We start from the raw sequence: 18,372 nt of genomic DNA on the forward strand, positions 1-18,372 counted from the left end.
GAGGCTCTTATTCAGGCTGGACTGATTGCAGGAACATAAAGCCTGCTTAGGTCTGAGGTTCTCCTCATGCCATGGTTGCCCCATCCCTGCACGGAGGCCTGGTCCTGCAGAGCAGGTCAGCGCTGCTTGCAGGGAAGAGCTCCTGTTGTGGTGAAGACAGCAAAAAAGGGGCAACCCCCCCACCCAACCCCACAAAAAAAGGGAGCTCAAGGGTTAAAAAGGGAGAAGAAAGGTATGGTCTCTTGGCAGGGTGGGCAGTGAAAATCCCAGGCACCATGAGCCATCTGTGGAGGGGCTGAACAGCAAAGTGGGTACGGGGGACAGGTGGGTGGGCTTCTGGAGCCCTTACCCGGACACCACAATGCTGGGGCTTCCCTGCTGGGGTGCCACCAACCCTCTGCTGCAGCAGTGCCTGTGTTATGTGTCTCCATTGACAGCCCTCTCTGAACAAAAGGCTTTTGAGGATGGACATCCTCTTGGCCTCTGGCAACCATACTTTTACAGGCAAGACCTGGTGGCTTTTGCAGCCCTCTCTCACCCACACATCTGGAGAGCTGGCCTTTACTTTACCCGTTATACTCAATCTGTGGTGCTGCTATAGACTGACCCCACAGCAGTAGGTATGGGGCAAATCCTCCAGGGGCTGAGATGCAGAGGAGCCACATAAGGCAGGCCCATATCTTAGGCCCTAGCCTCTTGCCATCTGCGGCACCCAAGGTTTTCTGTATGGTCTCCTCCCTAAGCCGCAACCCAATGTTTCCTGCTTTCTCTGAAAGTTGGGTAAGGCGACAGCCCAAGGGCAAAGAACTACAGCACACAGTCTTCTGGCACAACTGCTTCAAAGCAGCATTTAAACCAAAATATTTGTCCCAAAGGGGTTCCGTGTTTTGGTTTGTTTTTTCTTTTTCATTCCTCAACACTGCTTAGTTACGAAGGCTGACTCCTGGTTAGGAAGGAGCGGGTGTGGAGAAGCACAACTTGAGGGATGCTATGCTGGATGCAACCTGCTGATAGGAGGGGACACACCACTGTGTTCGCCAGCCTGGTTCCCCCACAAACATGAGGGGAACTGGGATAGCACATTGTAGCAGGAGCCAAGAGGTAAACTTCAGAGCATGGGAGAGTGCATGTGGATTTCATTTAGCATGTTCTCCCACTGTGCCAGTATGAGCGTGTTGTGGCGTATGCCTTCCATATGGGAAATGACAGGAAGGCCCTGGCATGAACACATGCAAGAGTCTTTTTGCAATCTGCTCTGAATACTGTTAGTGATTGATTAAGTCTGTTGAAGCCACCAACACCACCATTGCCCATGGCAGAAGAGCTATCCTGAACAGATCTCATAGAAAGGAAAGCTTGAAAGTCAGGGAAGAGAGCCCAAGCCTAGGAGGAAAGGGACTGCAGGAGAGAGAAAGGCTTTACTGAAGATTTATGAACAGAGACTGGAGGAGGTAAACCAGTTGTGGCTGTGGTCTGAGACTAGTAGGGAAGGCGTAGCTCATGTGTGCCCACATGCCATTTGAACGTGTCTGAGAGGTGAGCTCATCTCCACTGCTCTGAGGAGCAGGAGTGGAGGTGACCAGCAGTGCTTAGGATCCCTCTGCCCTCCATACACACAGCAGCTGTGATCTGCAGGGCTCAGCCCTCCCCATGCAGTGGCTTGCATGATGCCTACTGCCAGCCTGCCTTTACCTTGAGGGGTCTTGCCAGTTGGGTCGGGCAGGCAGCTCATATACATAGATTGCTCTGGAAGAGGGATTTTGGATCCCACCCAGAGTGTGGCTTACTTTTGAGTCTAAAAATGCATAACTAAGCATGAATAAATAGCATTCCCTTCCCCACTCTGCTTATTAGCATCTAGGTGCCTTCAGGAGCAGCCAGTTAAAGTCCTTGCAAGACACTGGCAACAGAACAAATAGGTTGGCTGTAGAGAAGCAGCCCAGACCCTGTTGTACCACCTCAGAGATCCCTCTTCCCTTTACTCCTTCATTTATCTTCATGAGTTACAACTGAGCGCTCTGAAAAAGAAGGCACACAGCTGTACCCGAAGACAGGAAACTTAATTTCTTATGGAGAAAGAGGAGGGTCCAAGCCATGGATTTAAAACCATGAGGTGATTTCCACCCCTGAACCTTTGCTTGTACTGTAGGGTCTCCCAGGGTGTGCAGGGCTTTAGGGCTAGGTGAAGAATTTCTTTGACAGTGTGTTTCTGTTAGACAATGCTGATTCATGAGGCCCTTGTTGTTTGGCAGGAGCGTACTCAATTGGATAAATCCACTGATTGGACTCGAGCATGTTAAATATTTGTTTGGTAGAACAGGAAAACAGTTAGCAGCTGCTGCATTGCCCCTCACCTTGGCTCCCAGCCTCCTGCCTTGGAGCCCAGGAGTTGTATCCAGGCCAGGAAACTTCTTTTTTTTTGTATCCAAAGGGTAGCTATCCCTTAGGCATTTTCAAAATGAGACATTTTGAATGTTTCATTTGGTGGAGTCAGAGGGGCTCCAAATGGTGGAACCAGAGGGATTTCAGAGCCTTCAGTGGATGTTGGTGCCTCTTAGATGAATCTCTGTAACTAGCTGTGTGCTGGCTCCTCATCTGATGTCACGCAGGGTAGGAAGGGTTCACTCATGCCTCTGTCAGTGGTCCCTGTCTGCATGCTTTGTATTCATGGTTACACAAGGGAAGGTAGTTAAGAGTGATGGTAACTTACAGCAGAGAGAAAGACCAAGGGGGAAAAGATACCTTAGCCTGACTGAAGGCATGGAAAAGGCAATGATTTAGGAATAAGGCAGTACCTGGGCTCTGGCCATGCTGAGCTGGCCCTGCTTGGGTGTGAAAACAAAGCACTTCTGGGCTTGTCCAGCACTCCACACATAGGAGAGGACCCGTGAAGTCATGGGAGATGTAGTAAACAAGCAAAAGGGCTGTCGCTGGAAACACTTGATGGTTGTTTGTCTTCAAAACCTGTGTGAGTCGCATAGGGCCCCATCAGAGCTGGTGAGCTGATGGGTGGGAGGTGGGGAGGAAGCCAGCAGTGGACAGGATGTAGAATAGGTGCAAACAGCTGCACCGAAAGCTCTTCTCCTTAAGAGTCCAGAGCCTTTGGCTGGCTGTAGACAAATCTGCCTCTGGGTGGTATATAAAGGAAGGTCCACCTCATGGCAGCTCTGACATGCCAGAGTGTCAGAGCTGTGCGCAGTGATGGGCAGGAGCAGCTCTGTGGTGACTCACGAAACAGCTCAGCTGTTCCCAGCAGTTCTGGGGCAGTATCTATAATTGAAGAGCTCTGGGAGGTTTGCAGGCTTGTGGTTCTCCACCAATTAGGACTAAAAGGCTCCATTTATTAACAACTGGCTTGTTTAAATAACAGCTGCCATCAAGTGCTTTGGCTGTGCACTTGTCTGAGCACTGGGAAACTTGAGGGCTGTCATGTGGTGCCTTGTGGATCCCTCTCTCTGCAGGCCCTGTGCCAACCCCTCTGCCCCCTGCTCCCTCCAGTGCCCTGCTGGGGGGCATCGATCCCTGCCCACTGCCTCCTGCCCCTGTTCCCACAGGACTGCTTTCCTGCCTGTACACACACAGACCTACAGCCCTTCCCCTTCCTGGTAATGTGCTCACACTTCTGCGCATCCATTAGGCTGCTTTTTGGAGGAAAAGTGGATTTTGCATTCAGTGCCGGCACTGGAGGGGATGATGCTTTGGATCTTGATGGAAGAGCTGATGTGTCAGGTTTTGCTTTCTTCTCCCCTAGTGCTCCTGGGACTCACTCATGTGGTGCTTGTACTGTTCCTGCTGAACGCGTTTTCCCACTCTAGGACTTTACAGAAGCTTTGCAATTTTCTTCTTTCTTTGCATTTTTTCAGCCCCCCCCAAAAAAAAAAATTAATAGAGAAAGAAAATGAAGCCATAACTTTTACAGTAAGATGTTTACCAGAGCATGTTGTGGTCTGACCAGAACCCGTACAGATGGAGTTCCTGCCATATGTTTCTCAGGCCAGACCAATAGTACGTCACAACTGAGCAGTGCCTACAGCTAGGGGAGACTTCACTTCCTCCTCCACCTTCCCCAGACTGGGCTTTGTTGCAGATTCATTGCCAAGGCTTTTGTTAAGCTTGTGCAGAGCACTTTACCAGCCAGCTGAGGAACAGCTTTTCCTCCAGCACCTGGAATCACCACCATGTCCTGGACTTGTCAAGGCAATAGTTGGAACTTGAAAGAAGAGGCACATGACAGACATAGATAGGGATGCTGAGCCAGGGCAAACATCCCTTTGCCAAAGCACAGCCTTGGAGCCTTGCTTCTGCTTTGTGGGCCCCCACGACAGGTCCCAGACCATGCAATCAGCTGTGTCAGGCACAGGAGATCCCAGGGTGGGGGGAGATGTGAGGTGAAGCTGGGACGGAGGGAATAAGCTGTGTCTCTGTCAGGGTTTCTGCAAGAGGGGGAAGAGGTGGCAGATTCTGGTTGCCAGACCCTTGCAGGACTTTGCAAGCTGCAATGTACTCTGTGCCTGGCCATCATCACAGTCCTCGGGTCCCCTTGCTCTTCATTCCTACAACAGGCTCCTCATTTCATTGTGTGCACACCCTTTTCTTGTGTTTCATAGTGTGTCTGGTCCTACTAGGGATGGATGGGGGAACCTCTTCAGATGGGACTGCCAATGTTCAGGAGGAAACAGCCACTCCGAATGGCATTCTGGTTTCCCTGCTCTTTTGGGTGGCTGCAGCCCTCAGTGCTCTGCTTTCTGCAGCATGTTGCTGGTATGTCTCCAATGCTGGAAGCCTCTTGGCATGAGAAGAGCTGCTTGACTATGAAGACCCCTGACTCCCAGGCCCATTGTACAACCCTCTGTCCAACCTTTCCATGCGCAGGTTCTTCAGTGAGCACAGCAGTCCTGTTGCTCTCTCCTGGGTATCCCACAACCTGTTCCAGTTTCTTATTGTGAGCTCCAGTAGGGTCAACCCTCTGCCAGCTCTGCTCCTCCACCTCTTCCTCTGCTGCACCCTGAGCTTCTCCATTGTGCAAGGGGCATTTTGATATGTCCTATGCCCTCAGGTCCTGGGGAACAAAAAAGGAACTGAAGTTTATTGATAGAACTAGTGAAGGATTTCTCTTTCTCTCCTTGAGCTGCAGGGAGGGAGAAAGAGAGAGAGGCAGACAGAAAGGTCAAATTATCTTCTCTGGCTCTACTGATAACATTTCATTCATCTGTGGACAAGATGAATGTACATAACATCCTTCAGGCTGTCTGGTGCTAAGTCTTCTGTCTCTTACTTCCAAACTAAACTCCCTAATTCCTCTGCTATGAATACTGGTCCCTGGGACTTTGTGAAGTGGTGCATCTGGAGTTTAATGTCAGCCATGATTTATATCTCTGCTGACATCTTCTCCAGTCTGTTTGGGGGGTGGAGCTGGTTTGTGGGGCCAGTTTGAATTGCTCGTGTTTGTGCTCTTAATCCAGGTGCTGTAGGTGAGGTGCCTCCAAAGTCAGTTTGTGCTTACAGAAGCCAACAGCTGAAAGATGATGGGACAGAGAAATGAAGTAGTGTGAGAAGCATAGATGGTAAACAGCCTCATTTGGTCTGTGTTTATTTTGCAGGATGCTTGCTGTTATAATTTATTTGGGGTAGAAGTTACAGACTGCAACTAGGACCTTACAGCTAGCAGTAACCCCAGAGACCAATGAAAGTTGTTGAAGTAAGTTTCCTAGCTTTGCGTAGGATTTTATTAAAGTGCCAGGCTTGGACTCTGGTGATTTCATGAAATCTCAGGGGGCTTTTAGAAAGTAAGCATCTAGATCTGCTGGTTGCAAAACAAGAAGGAAAACTTCCCTAAGCACCTCCTGAATGAACAGGCTCAACGTGCTTTGGTTCAGTGGATGGCTGTTGTGATTACAGTGCAAACAACAGGGGACTGTGACTTTTTTCTGAATGCTCTAGGGGCAGAAATAGACCATCTACAATCTACCCCTATCACATGTATGTCCCTGCACAAGTGAGAATGTGAGCTGGAACGGGAGCTGAGATGCAATAAATCAGGCTGGCATGTGGCCAGAGCTTGGCCAGTGTGTGCCATTTGTGGAGAATCCCCATGGATGCCTTTATGCGAAGAAACCTGGCTTCTATTTCTCCGCCTGAAAGGCAGTATCTCCCTTGCCTGGCAGTAAAATAGCCCTTCAACCCCAGTGGACCTCCATGGAGCTTTCCAGGTCCTGACTGGATTCTCTTACTTGCTTGTGGCTACTGCCTGGGCTACTATGCACAAAAGATGAAGAAATTTATACAAGAGGGAAATTATTGTTTTCCAGCTCTGTAAGCTCATTTTTATGTGGTCAGCATACGTGCTCAAGCACATACAAAACTAACAGCCTTCCACAACTGGAACTAATTGTGTTCTTGTCAGCAATCTCTGAGGAGATGCCAGAGGTAGAGCTGGCTCCTTCCCTTAAATAGCAATGCTGAAGAACTGGGGGGACAAAGCTGCTCTGTACCTCTCTGCAAAACAGGATGTCATTCTCCAACATCAAGACACATCTATTCCCCCTGGAAACCAGCAGGAATCACTCATATGTAGAGGAGGGAGGGGGCTCCTGAGTTGTCACCGTTCAAGTGTGTGTGGAGCCTGTTAAACAGAGACCTCTCTTTGGGTCCCCCAGAACAGGAGATTTATTTTCTTTAAGAGTATCTTCTCAGTTTCTCTGTGAAGTATTTCTTGGGCACTGTTTGTGGCACAGCTTTCCTCCCCTACACTTAGCTGCCAATCAAACAATGAAAAGGCAAATGATCACTTTAATTGCCCTTCCTTCAGGCTGCGCTGTTGGGCTATATTCCCCAGCAAGAGTCTCTGCTGTGGTCTTCCTGGATCAAGGCTAGTAGACCCAGAGGAACAGAGAAATGAGAAAATGGGGCTGGGCAGGGCAGAGCGGTAGCTTCTGCTTGGCACCGAGGCTGCCTTAAGCGAAGTGATGGGATAGGTGAGCTCATTTGTCTCATGGAGGAAATGACAACTGCTTGTTTCTTCCCCCTTCCACTGAAGGTTGTGGTGGTCCCGAGTCTCTGGGGCTCTGTCTGCACAGTGTGGGGGGATGAGCCTCTGCTTTCTACAGCTGCCCATTTGCTGGGGCCATGCTGGGCCTTGGGAGGAGAGCTTTTGGGCTCTTGAGCGAAGGGCAAGACAGCCCCATGGGCTCCCCTGGTGTGGGAGTGGTCCTGCACCGGCAGCAAGCACAGCATGCAGACATATCACAGCATCTTCACAGATAAATCGGTGCTAGCACAGGGCCTGTGCCACTGATATCCTCTCTGGAGGAGGCTGTTTATTATTGCCAGGTTAGTTGTGCCTTGGCCTGGGTAACTGGAGCCTTTCAAAGCTCTCTAGGTGCTGGTGGTGGGTTTCCCTCTCTAAGGATAGATGCCTACCACAGTGCCAGGCTCCCTTTATATCCATGGGAGAGGAAGACCATGATTTACCTCATCCTTATGTGCCTATCTCAAATCACAATGTAAAAGTATCTGTCGTGTGACTGCAAGCAGGTCTAGCTCCATTTCCTATGTTATGCTTTTACCTGTGCTTAGACATAAAAAAATTACAGGGCATTAATCACACCTGGGTATCTAGCTCCTTCCTCACATCAGAAGGGCACTTCCTGCCACCTCTGTTGCTCTCATCTCCAAACAAGAGTATGATCTTTGCCTCCTAAGGAAAGCTTTGTGGGCAAAATATCCCAGGCCAAGCTCTTCTATATGGCCTGTGAATTGACTGGCCAGCTGCCGCAAGTGGTACAGAGCACGGAGCTGCTGACAACAAAGGGACATCTGGCAGGAAAAAAATCAACATTGCCCTGCCCCAGTTGGGAGCTTTTTCTGAAGACAAGGACAGTCTGGGGGTTGTGGGTTGTAGGTTTTTTTGCCTGTCTCTGCTGGGACCTCCTGGCAATCCAAGTTGTAATTGCCTTTAGGGTTTCATCATAGCACCTGAAATCCTGTGTCTTAAGGTGTCTGTGGTGTGAGGGGTTACCCTGTTTCTGCACACCTCAGTGGCTTTTTGTGTCAAATGCAGCTTCTCTTAATTATGTCCTTGCTTGTTGGACAGACCTTTCTTGAGCTCCCTTTTTCTTTTGGCCTCCTGCAACCTTGTTTTGCGTATGAAAATATAGGGCCTGAATTCATAGGCATATTCAGAATGTTTTCTGTTGTTTCCGTCTTTGTCACTGGAGAGTTTTTTTTGTGCGTCTTGTCCTTTTTGCCTGCCTGGGAGTTACCCGGAGCTGGGTCCACCTACTTGCTGCTTCCTCCTCTGCATGCCCTACCCTCCAAGTCTTCCTGCTTCTTTTCTACTCTTGTAGCTTTTTTGTTCTTTGCCAAAGTCAGTGTGGGTTCAAGCTGGAAGGAGTAGCCCAATACTCCCTGTCTCTCAGGCCCGCAGTGATGCTGCCTCTTATAAATTCTCTGGAAGTGTCCCGAACAGCTCTGCACTACTCTTCTGAAGGACTTAGCAGTCTCCTCCAGTTCTTGATAATGCTGGCTAAATCTCTCATATATCACATTATGCCTCCCAATAAACTGAGCATCAAAGGCTTTCTTCACCTCCTTGTTATATCTTTTTTTCTTCCTTCCTGGGAATGTTGACAGCGTTTCAGTCACTACCTTGGGCCAAGAGCTTACTTGAAGCCATGTGCCTCCCAGATGAGACCTGCTGTTTCCTGGAGTGCCCATGCCTTCCCAGCCAGCTAATCCAGCTTTCTGGGACTCTGCCATTAAATGTCCTGAGGGTTGAACTTGTTACAAGAAGTGCAGGTATTGTCACTGTTATTAAAAGAACAACTTATTATGCATATTCAGGAGCTTTTCTAAGATCATTGTCTAGAGCTGTGTGCTCCTGTTGTTGGCTGCCTGTGGGCAGGGATTAGAGGTGGCCAGTCTGCTAACCCTTCCCATCTCAGGTTAAAATCTGCTGCTGATAGCTGCAAAGCCCATGCTACCTACTGGAGAGTGGTGATGGGGAAGGGACCGCTGTGAATAACGCACACATCTTTTCACTGTGGTCTGTGGCAGTGCTGCTGCTTGGGTTGGTAGATGAAACTCAGGCACAGGGGAAGGGCTCATACGTGGCTGTGCAAGATGGAGGCAGAGGACCCCCCTTGTTTGGGATAGTCCACTCCTGCCCACATCTGTCCTTTAGCAGGAGTTATGTGTGCAAATCTCCTGCTGAAAGGGTGAGCGCTCTCTCCCACACCAATTTCTCTCACTCCCCACCAGGATCTGCTCCCGTCTTCCCTCTTTTCTCTTGAGCTTTTTCCTTCTTTGACTACAATTAATTAATTTTAGTGGTGGATGCTTGGTACATCTTTCCTCAACCCTTTTTCTCCTTGCTGCTTTAATGCAGTTTCTGGGCTGAGTTCTGCATCATCTCTCCATCCATTCCTTTGCTTTGTATGCTGTGGACTCTGTGGGTTTTTTGTCCTCATGTGGGATATTTTCTTTTCCCACTCAACATGTAAAGCAAAGTTGTGCTTTCTCTTTATCCCTGCATGTTTCCTGCTCCCTTCACTGACTCAGGCCTTTGCAGTCAGGTTGCTGCTGCCTGGTAGGCACTGAAGAGCACAAACTCCTAAGGCAAAACATCTGTTGCCAGGATGATCTGCCAAGAAGAGGCATAGCTGTGTCCTATTGCCTCTCTTGGACCTGCCTTCCCACCAAGCGCTGGGTGCATTGCAAACATCAGTTCCTGTCTGCATCCCCTCTGGGAAGCAGACGCACATGGGGCAAATAAATGTGGTCCTTTCTGATCAAGAATAAGCGTATTTTCTCTGGCCTTTAGCTCATGCAGCAGCAGGGAAAGTCTTAGTAGCAGCTCTTCCTAAAGAAAAAGCCTGCAAATGGAGAAACTGTCTGTATCCTCTGAAGAGTCTCCTTGAGCAATGCTTTCTAGGTGGATTGTGCTGGATGTGTGGGGCCAGGGAGAGAGCATTGGTGCTTCTGTCCCATGTTCAAACCCTGTTGTCCCCACTTTCAGACAGACTGGAACAGGAACTCTGTCATCAGGTAAATATAGAATATGGTGTCTAGAGACAGAAATTCTTTCAATGAAGATTAATTAGGCAAACTCCCTTGTATGGTTTCTTAATTACAAGCCTGTTCCAAGACAATTAATTTGTTGGAAGTGAGAAGGGGGTAAGAGAAATCCTTGAAGAGCAGGTAAGAAATTTAAGCTCAATCTTTTCATATTGGAGGAGTTAGGGTTAGTGCAGATCTGGAAAGCTAGGCGAGTGCTGCTTCTTGCCCTCCTATAGGAGATAATGGAGAAAAACAAGACTTGAGTTTAGTGATTGCATCTCATTTCCTCCCAGAGACCTCAACACCACATCTGTAACCACTCTGGCCTTTTCACTGCCCAGAGAAGAGCATGCTTCCCTGCTTTCCTGCTGAGGCAGGGAGCCATCAAGTGTGCTGCTTGCCTGTGCTGTCCACAGCTTGTCCCTGAGGCAGGGAAGTGGACAGAGAGCAAAGCAAGATGGGGATCATGCCATGCCCATGGTTGCCCCAGCAGCCTCTGCATCTGCAGTGCCAGCACACTGGGGCTGTCTCCTGAAATGACAGGAGAGGCTTAGCAGAGACTGAAGACCCTGGGTGCTTCTCTTCCATGTTAGTGCTCCATCCCTGACCTTGACCCAACAGGCTCCACAGAGGTTAAACCTCACTCTACACCTCTACCTCATTACAGAGAGCCCAGACCAAACATCTGTGTCTGTCTCTTCTCCGCAATTTGTCCTGTCTGGTGGATTTATCCTTTAGAGAATCCCAGCTTTCCTGATGCACTTTGAAATTTTTCATCAAGTTTCAGAGAGGCTTTATCGAGGATTTGTGCTATCTTCAAATATACTCTTCATTTGCTCTTCAATTTTCAGCTTCTTAATGTGGCGGGGGGAAAGCCTCCTCTCTCTTTTCTGCCTTATCACTTTACTGGCCAAAGAGCAGCAGGACAAGAGTTGGTTATTTCCTTCCCCTGATCTATTCTTTTCCTCTTACTTGTCTTATGGTGAATTTAAACAACCAGCATGTGGAGAGAAATCAACACTGACCTGGTCAAGCTGAGAGAAAGTTGCTGTGGATGCACTTAACCCTGCTGTTAGCTCTCTCCCAGGGACTTCAAGGACATTGGAGGGTGCTGCCGCTGTGTCAGCCTCTGCAGCTCTGCCGTCTGTGCAGGGCATGGTTCAGAGGCGAAGCAAGGTGACAAGCTGCCTGAGTTAATCCCTGGGTGCTGCAGAAAAAGGGGCTGGGATCTGGGGGTGCCTCTTTTTCCTTGCAGTCCACAGTGATTCATGTTGACTATGGTGTTGGATCGATGGATGGAGGCCCTGTGCGCTAAGTTCCCTCTCCTCCACTGTGTCCATTCCTGCTTTAGTGTCCTGGGAGTCCTCCTGCTGATCAGGCAAGGGGTGACTTTGGTCCCACTGGTGGCTTTGCAATGGGTTGCTTTGCTCCCAAGGGCCTTATGTTACTTATAACAGAAGGACATTTTTCATACACAGTTGTTCAAACAGTGCTGGGGCTGGCAATGAGTTGGAGCAACTCAGGTGAAGGAAGAAAGAAGGTGGAAAGAGAGGGATGGTACTCTGGCATTATCTAATTTCTCCTGTTGGAATTAGATGAGAAAGTCAGGTTAGACATTCCATGTGATGTGCACTTGGCACCCTCTGGAACATAAGAGCTCTTCTCCTTTCGGTCATGAAAAAACCTTTAAAAAGTCCACGGGGGTAACATGTTTACTGTCTACACAGGATGAGGAGCTCCTTCCCTCCTTCCCTGCGTCACTGCAACACCCTGCTTCCCCTTGGGGAAATTGCCTCCCCTTGCTGACCAGCCCTGCTGCTGCTGTGAGATCTGACAAGATCAGAGTCGAGGTGGTTTGGCTGCAGGCAGAATAATTCTTCCTTTTATGGAAATTCTTTTGCTTCTCCCCCGACAACGGCCTTCAGATCCCTGCTTAGTAACAGAGGAGGTTTTCCTCCTTCTCTAGAGCCCTCACAACAACAATCTCACCCACGTAGAAACCATCTTGCCTTCTGCAAAGAGCCACTGCTCCCAGGTGTCTTGCTGCAAGGAGGTTCCAGCTGTCAGAGAGGTGGAAGGTGAGTGCATGAGGGAGGTATCCTTCCAGTCGTCTTTATCCATGGCTGCTAAAGTCACTGGTGTAAGGACAGAGGTGTGAATCTAGGATCTGCTGAGTGGGACAAGGAAGGGATTTTCCAAGCCCCCAGATCACTTGGGTACAATATTTTCCTGCTGCTTATAAAGCAGGGCAGAATTTGGTGGTAGCTACAGCTAAGATTAAAGTTTGTTTGCAGAAAGTGTCAGTGGTACGTACACCACCAACAATATCTATGCTCATTGAGCCAAGGAGGATTCAGTTTCCCATCTGGCAGCATCTTCACCCTATTTGTTCTTTCACACTATGGTGACACTCTCCATCAATCTGCCAGCTTCTTCCTTTAGGCTGAGTGGAGATTCTATGCTACAGATTCAGACTTTTGCATTTAAGCACCATACCCTCCACCCCAAAATAACACTCATTAAAAGAAAAAAAATCTAACTGTTAAGGGATCTGCCCTGCCTACGTAGGACTGGAAAAGCTGTCGTGATTTCAGCTGAATGAAATAATAGATGAGCTGGGGGAAACCAGGACAAAGAAGCAGATGTGATTCTGCAGAACTTCAGCCCTGCTGGGTCTCCCTGGCAGGCATCTGCCCTTGGAGCAGCAGCTACGGCCAGGCTGTGCAGCACAGAGGCAAGAGGGGTTTCTGGCATGGGAAGGGTACGAGTGTGGAGGCTACACAGTCTCTCTGGAGACTGCTGTGCCCTGCAAGTCTTAGATCAGGAGACTGCTCAGTTCTCATTTGCTGCACCAGTGAAACTACAGGTTGGCTGCAAGACCCTGCCAAGGGTACAGGATGCCAGTCTGCTTGCTGGGACCACTAGTCCAGGAATCAGTTCTGAGCTTCAGGGGATAGGAATGAGGTGAGGTTGCAGGTGTTAGGGTCTGGGGAGGGAATATAGCTCCCTAATCTGATGCAGACAGATTTAGCTTTAGCACCAACTCAGAGAGAAGGCAGCATGTACTAATTCATCAGCAACTGTGGGATATTCTTTCAAGTTTCTTGTATTTGAGCTCTGGCAAGATCAGAGCTTGAGGAGGAAGGGTGCACTCTCCTTAGGTAGAGCTGTTCCCTGGGGCTTGGATGAGGAGTAGCTAGGCTGATCCATTCTGCTGGTTGACTTGGCCTCCAGACCAAACTGAAAACTCTGGAGATCTGAGTTTCTATTTATCTGGCAGCAGCATTTGCTTTGCAGGTTCCCTGCCCACACATCACTGCTGGCATGGATATCCTCTCCTAGCTGTGGAGAGACCCACTGCTGGGGTGCAAAGGCAGCTTGGCGACATGGTATCTCTCCTGAAGGCTCTATATCAAATAATACCTCCAGGGCAGAAGTCAGTACCTCTGAACACACTTAAGGGACTCTATATGATGTAACATTTTGCTAAGTGTCTGCTCAGATATCTCTCTACAGCACTGCATGAAAGTTATCCTCGGATTTATCTGGCATGGTGTTTCTGTGCCCCTTTAAGTGGAACTAGAAAGTCACTTTGCACACAGGTCACCAACCAAACAGGCACTCATCATGAAAAGGATTGCTCTGTATGACAGTGTCCTAGGCTGGCTTGTAACAGCAGCTGCAGAGGGCAGGCTCTCGATGCTAACTAAGCACTGTAATGCTGTTGCTCCTATTTGCTGGAGCTTCCAGGGAGCTCACAGATTTCATTACATGGCATTGAACATGGCACCATTTTACAGGTGTATGCCATCCCTCCTAAACAGCAGCTTAGAGAATCACTTTGGGGTTTTTGCCCTGGAAACTCAGATCCAAATTCACGATCTCACTTTTGCTTCACCCTGAGGATGACTGGCTTAAATTGCTCCTTCCTCTTGAGTAACATGTGGCTTGAAACAATGCCAAGCAGTACCCTGTCAGTTACTCAGCCACCTGTTCATGATTCAGTAGACTGTCAAACAAATCTCTCCCATCTTTTTCCAGTTCGCTGTATTGGCATCCCTTGCTGTCCTCACTGAAATGCAGGGAAGCCCTGCCTGCAGAACGTGGTTGCCCCTGGGCATTCCAAATCTGAGCCAATTACTAAGTACCAGAGAGGAGAGGGGTGGATTGAATTTGGATCTTGGTGTTGCATGCCTCCACACGTGTGCTCCTTCTATTCAAGGCTGTGTAGGGAGTAGTATCTGATTCTGGGCCATACCTGGATTGTGACATCCTCCAGAGGACGCTACAGATGTTGCGCAGTAGGTTGCCGCTCAAAGATATGTTTTCAGTGCCAGTAGGGTGGATATATGATGCTTTTCATGGTGGGGCTGTAAAATGAGTGGGTTTCACATTCTGGGTATTCCATTTTGATCATATGGGATAGCTACAGGGAAACCTCAGAGATGACAAAGGTGTTTTAATTCTATAGGTAAGCTGGGTCAAAACCTCTTATTCTTTTCCCAGTGTATAAAAACAAAAGAAATGGAGTATTAAAAATAGTATGAAATCTAGATGGGAAAAAAGGAAGTGGACTGTTGTGGAAAGAAAGGAACAATTAGGTGATAAAGCTCAGAGATCCAAAGAAAGAGGTCGGTAAGATTCAGAAAAGAATGAAGCTGTGTTAGATTTGCTGTGATCCTTTCTGAAGCCCCAGGATTAATGGAAAAGTTTATCAGTAGTTGTATTAAAAATAAATCTTTCTTGTTCTGCCATGGCCCAGGATTACTCCGTGCTGAATGCAGCAAGCTTGATGGAAACAGTTTGTTGGGTTTCTCATAAAGCCTAGACTTGTCTCATCTAATGTTAGATACTTAAATATTATACTCAATTAAATACTGTAGAGCCATCTTATAATTAATGGGGAGATCGAGTAGGCAAATTGCCTTCTCCCCCTTTTTCTATTGACTGCAAAGGGAGGCAGTGTGATTGGCTTTCTAACTGGCAGATGAATTTGGGTTCAAATGCCTTCTCTGTGCATGTGTGATTGCAAAAGGAGGGAGAGGTTTTCTGGGGGGAAACCAGAAAAGAGGCTGAAAAGAGAGGGGGCAGAGTAACGTATTTTTCTGAAGCACTCAGAAATTGCTTGCTGCGGGGCCAGGAAAGCCTGCCAGGTGGCCAATACACTTGAGTCTGCAGCAGACGGGAGGGTGCCAGATACCACAGGCCATCAGCTCCTGTGCAACATTTTTCACGGTGCTTTGCTCTGACACTCAGAGGAGGCCCTAGAAAATGCTCCGACTCATTCAGAAATGGTCCCACACATTTCCTTCATGGCAGGAAGGAAGGAGAAGGACTGGGTTCCCAGAGCTGGCCCCGTATGCCTCTTCTTTTCAGTGCCATCCCTGTTGCACACAATGTGCCCTTTGCTGTGAATGCATGAGGTACAGGGGGAGTTTCAGTGGCTCACAGCTTCCTTGCTTTCTTTTTCTCTCAGTCTCTCTTCCTTTCTCTCCCCTTTTCTCTGTCTCTTTCTTTTTTCTTTCCTTCCCTTTTCCCTGTTGGCAGCAAAATAATGTCTTGTCTCTGAGCAACGTTCACGGTGTATAATTTACAACCTATAAATAGATCACTGTTATTAAAAAAAAAAAAAAGGCATCCACACATTTTATTCCCTTTCTAAGCATTAACCAAAACATTGCAGACAGAGAGGAGCCACTCGCTGTATGAGGTGTGTGGCACCCAGCTGAACAGCCAGGTCTCTTTCTCCTGCGATTTCTCATTCAACTTGGTCCACCCCATCTCTTCATCCCCTGCTTCCCTCAGCTTTTCCTTTCCCTCACCCTTGCCTCCCACCACAAAGTCCCCTCCCCACCATCTGGAGCCACCACCTGTCTCCACCACTGTGCTCTCTGCTCCTTCCCCCTGCGCTCCCAGCCGGTGCTCCAGCCCTGGCCAACCCAGAACAAAGATCCTACTTGACCAGAAAAGCATGAAAGTGAGAGAGAGGGAGAGGGCAGAACTCGGACACACCAGCAAGCAGGTGGAAGGGCTTGCGGCCAGGAGCCACACTGTAAAGCACCAAAGCCTGGAGGCTGAGCCCCAAATCGAGATTTACTGAGGTCTCACACTTCAGGTACATACCTTGCTTTCCCTACAGCAGCGCTCTCTCCTGCACACGACCTTCTGTGCCATGGACCTGGCTTAGCTGTGTAAGATGGCTGGGCAACCACAGCAGAGCATTACCACTTCTTCAAGGTGCCCTCCACCTTGCTGGCACCACTGACCTGCCTCGAATCTGTGGGAGGGGTTCCCTTCTTGCCCTATAGCTCTTCCAGGAGCTTTGTTTTCTCTCTCTGTGTCTCTTTCTCTCATCTCTTGCCCTCTGCAGCCACCAACCTCTGTGCTTCCCCCAAACCCAGACACCTCTCCCCAAGCCACGGGGGAAGCCCTATCAAGGGCAGGCTGTGGTTCCAGGGGTGAGCAGACAGAGGTAGGGATTTTGGGGAAGAGGAGAGCGGCTCAATGTCATGGGCAGCGATGGCCCCGGGGGACCCCCAGGGTCGTGCTGACGTGTGGCGAGGGCAGCCAGGAGAGGAATGGGTAATGTGATGGGCTGGCCTGGGGGTAGGGGGAGGACGTACAACCCATTAACAGGCTAATCTCTGCAAGGTGGCTGCTGGCGTAGAGGGGTCAATAAAGGCAGTGGAGGTGGATATTCCCCTTTGCAAGACCTAAAGGAGGGACAGAGTGACTGGAGCATGGAGGAATAAGACCAATGGTGCCTTGCATTTCCATGGTGCCTTGAATGCCCAGGGATCCCATGGGATGTATGTACGCTGCACCCCACAACACCCTTGTTGGCCATTGGTGGCTCATCACATATCTTGAACCAAGTGCAACGCTGGACCAAGTGCAAGGCTTCAACTTGTCCCCAGGCTTTGCATGACTGGTGTGAGGTTTGCAGCCTCTGCAGGTATTTGGGTGCTGAGTGGCTCACCTGGAAGATGGCTGAGAAAAAAACAAATAAACAGTTGCGTACCCTCCGCTGAGTCATGTGCAGCCCCTGGGGCAGGGCTGTGACTCAGAGAGGTGCTCGCTGTTCTCAGCACGTGCTCCTCTCTCAAGGGGTGCAGGCAGCTGAGTCACTGTGGTGCAGCCCAGCGCCGGGTGGCAGGGACACTGGGTGCCCATCCTATCCGTGCCAGGACATGTGCTAGGTGCAGCTGGCTGCACTGGGGCAGCGCTGGCGTGGGTGGTAGCTGTAGGGAGGGAACTTGAAAGGCCGGTCCAAGGCAGATGCACCAGTGCAGCACAAGACTGCACAGACCTTGGAGATTTGGGTTATTGTTTTTTTTAAAAATAATTTCCTGGAGGCTTGCAAGGTTTTCACAGTAAGAACATTGAGGAGGGGTGGTCTTTTTATTTTTATCTTTATAAATATATATATATATGTATTGTTATACAGTTGTGTATTGCTCTGAGTTACAGGATTTAGCATCCTGGAGTCTAGCCCTGAGCTGCCTTCCTGGGCTCTTGAATTTTAATGTAGAAAAAAAATCTTGTGGAATAGCTGCCAGAAATAACACATTGAGTCACTGTTAAAGTGGACGGCAGGGCTCCCTCTCCTCTCCACCCCCAAACCCATTGGCACATGTTCCAGAAGAAGGGAAGAAGCCACAGTCCTGAGGCCAGGCCCTTCATCTTTGCAAGTGGCTGCGGAGTGAGAGCGACCCTGCTGCTGGGTACTGGGCATGGCAGGAGACCTGGGGGTGGACTCCTACCTTCTCCTGAAGCCCAGGGCGTTGGAGCTCTGACGTGCACCTTTTTCACCCTGAGAACCGAGGCTGGACTCCAAAATGCGTCAACAGATCTGGGGAGTTTCGGTGGAACCTGTTCAAAGGGCCTGTGAAAAATCACACTAAGACCAAATTCAAAAAATAAAACAAAAGGTCTGAAGTGCCAAGCAGCTACAGTGGCAGCTCAACAGGGGTTGGTCTGGATTCCCATCTGCAGATTAGCCTAGATATACCTTTTTCCAGCTATTCTAAGATCGTTCTGGCCTTTTGACTTGGTATGGATTTATTGTCTTTTGCATTTAGACAACTGCCTCAGCTTTCAAATGTCAGCTCTGGCTCCTGTATTGTGCTCAGTGAGAAAGAGTTTCTGTAAATCTTGTGAGGAGGTAAGATATTCAGATAGCTGTAATGCCTGGGTTCAAAGAAGTGTCCCATCTGTGACAAGTTTAGATACGCTTCTAACAATTTAGTGATGTGTGCTCCTGTGCTGGGTTGTATGCGTGTGCTCTGCTTGCATTTTTGCCTTTCAGATGCCAGG

Source organism: Aquila chrysaetos, chromosome 26 (genome assembly GCF_900496995.4).
Source record: "Aquila chrysaetos chrysaetos chromosome 26, bAquChr1.4, whole genome shotgun sequence".
Taxonomy (NCBI): Eukaryota; Metazoa; Chordata; class Aves; order Accipitriformes; family Accipitridae; genus Aquila; species Aquila chrysaetos.